We start from the raw sequence: 2,932 nt of genomic DNA on the forward strand, positions 1-2,932 counted from the left end.
TATCGGACTCAGCATCCATAGTATATAAGGGGAAAGCGGGATGGTAGACGAACTCAGGTCACGCGATTGCCACAGTTACCAGTAAACCGAACAGTCGCCCCGCCCATAAGCCTCATGTGGGCGCTGCAAGTTGGCTTGAATTAACAACATGGGAGCATTAGGCAGAAAAATTGGACGAATATCTGGATTGGTATGGCTCCAGTAATTTATCCTGTCATTCCATATATATATTATTCTGTCATGATATCGGAAACATGGAGAAGCTAATCTTGTCTACATGACCCATGACTAAACAATTAATCTCCCTGACACTCTAGTTTACCGGAGTCCAGGGCATATATCGTCAGAATTATCCCTTTGCCAAAAGTAACTAATGTGTTATCCATCCATTTCATGCAGCGCACTGTACTCCTCGTTGCTTTTGATCTTTTTGAAGATGCTGTCTTCTTTCGAACTGGCTGTGTGCACCCTACCGGTAACTCACACTTCAGTGTAGTGACAGAAGCGGTGAAGCAACATGAAACTATCCCCTATAAGAGTCGGACGACGGCTCTGCTGCCGTCATATATTAAATGCGTGCTTGGTTTTCCTGCCAACACTGACCAAGTCACACAAAACGGTAATGCACTTTCCCGACTGCCAGTAAGACTTTGGGTTTCCAAGCCCTGAACATGAAGACATAAGAAAAATGGAACATTTGGTTGAATATGCGATCCCAAACTTAATTATACCCAGTCATTCTCCGGATCTGTTCCGTTTCGCTACTCTAACATCACGCCGACTTATGCAGCAGAGCTTCCGAGTTTCCTTTGAAAATTTAAGAAAGTTGAATGATGATATTTCTCGAAACAGTTCACTTCATTCAGTACTAGGCTGTACATTCCTATTTCCGTAGAATAAGATGGTCTCGTGGCTTTATTGATGGTGATCCTGGGCTGTTGCGACTGTGTTCTAAACAGCAGTAAATAAATCCATATGAAGTTATCAGAACATTCCAACGTCAGTTACGTAGGTAAGTTACTTCTCGGTCGCATAAGTAACAAATAAGTTAGGTGCTTGTGGTCTTTTGCAAACCAACCTCACAATAAATTTTTCCACCAAGGACACTTAGGGTCAGTCTAAATGTCATCTGTCGGAGTTGTTGTAACAATCTCTGAAAAATCTCATTTACGACACAACCCTGATGCACTACTCCCATTTCAGTAACCGAGACCATTTGACTGGCACGTTTTCACACCACCGAGAGCAGTTAATTAACTAGAATTGCTGTGTAGTTACTTGGTCGATGTTCCGTAAGTCGGCACGCCAAACCACTCCCTCGTGGTACCGACTGGCTACCTGGGACGTCAGTCTGAGTGAACTAAGAGTTCAACAACTCTAGACAGGGCTAACCGCGCTGTTTGGTTTCAATGTGCTGGTTATTTTTGATAATGTACACTACAAATCATCTGGCACCTGCACACTTTTTCCACCACTACACAGGAGAGACTTGTGGGGCTCAACCGTGAGGAAGGTGGCGAGTGCTGCAAATCGAAAGCTGGCTCGGTAGTCCACCGTCGAGTTCACGTCCATGAAAGTGTTGGCATGAACGTGGTCGCTCAGCTGGCCTGGCATGATTGTTTCCGCCTCTTCCCGACCAAGATTGGTCTGAGCCAATACATCCAGCACGCACAGACCGCGCTGTTTGCTGGATTGGAGAAATATTTTCCGGGTCGATCGACTGTCAGCATCAAAACCAGGTTGCGGGAGCTGAACTGGCAAGCACATTTGGACGAATCATCATTTGGTGGCCCTGACCAAACAGCAGCCTACTAGTCAGAAGCTGAGGACTATAGCGTCTGGTTTAAACCAACTGCGGATCGCTTGGAATCCTACGCTGACAGTTCCCTTACTGGTGTTGACCTTGCGGCATTTGCCCGAGGGTTTCAGTTTGGCATCATGACGCCGGAGCAACTCCCTTCGTTTATGGACCTCCATGCCTCCAAGACCTTTCCACAAGCCTAGAGAACTGTATCTCGGCGCATTTGTCAAATAGCCCATCAGGTGCCGGCCAACCGAAACCAGATTAGCCGAGCCATCCAGACCCGATGCCACCAAAGACAGAACGATACAGCATCTGTTGTGCTCGTTTGATCATGGAGGAACCTGTACAAAGGTGACTGCGGCCTCCTTGTGGACGCCAGCAGTATTGGAATCAGGTGATCTCTATTCCAAAAAACGTGGATGGCCGGCCAAGTCGTGATCGAGCCGATTACAGGAGAGGAATTTAGCCGTACGATCCGTCCTCAGTCGTCGAAAATCTCATGCCCAGTATGTTTCACTGGTTTGATTACAATACGTTCTCTGGATATTCCAAGTCACCCTTATCATCTGTGGGTTGTCCTCCACATCTGTTTCGTGCTCGTATTGTCCTAGTTCGGAAAGGTCCCAAATCCAAATCTACCGGACCAACTGAGACCGAACTCCATTCTTGTCCGGTGCTTTCATAAGGTGCTTGCTGATCACTGGAGCCGTAGATTGCGACTTCCCTCATTCCGGTTTGCACTCCTACATCAAGAAGCTTGTTTGGAAGCAACTTCGCTGTCCCATACCCTGCTTCGTCACTTCTCAGGGACTACTTTTAACATCAGCTTGGCGTTCGTTGTTATCCCGAAAGCGTTTGATTCGGTTTCACGTGACACAACTGTCAGACCTGCCGAGCAGTTCAGAGCACCGTTACCTCTCGTTGGATACTTTCACATCTCTGTGAGATCAACTTGTTTCTGAGATCACCTGTTAACCAGGTGCGATCGACGGTGTATACCACTTCCACGAAGTTCCAATGTGCAATTCTAATGAGATGTTGTGTCTTCTGCGGTCACCTGTACATCGTTGAAGGTTCATTTTACACAGGATGATTCAACTGTATCCGCTGCGCGCTGTTGGCGCAGTG

The sequence above is a fragment of the Opisthorchis viverrini genome, assembly GCF_000715545.1.
Source record: "Opisthorchis viverrini unplaced genomic scaffold opera_v5_26, whole genome shotgun sequence".
Taxonomy (NCBI): Eukaryota; Metazoa; Platyhelminthes; class Trematoda; order Opisthorchiida; family Opisthorchiidae; genus Opisthorchis; species Opisthorchis viverrini.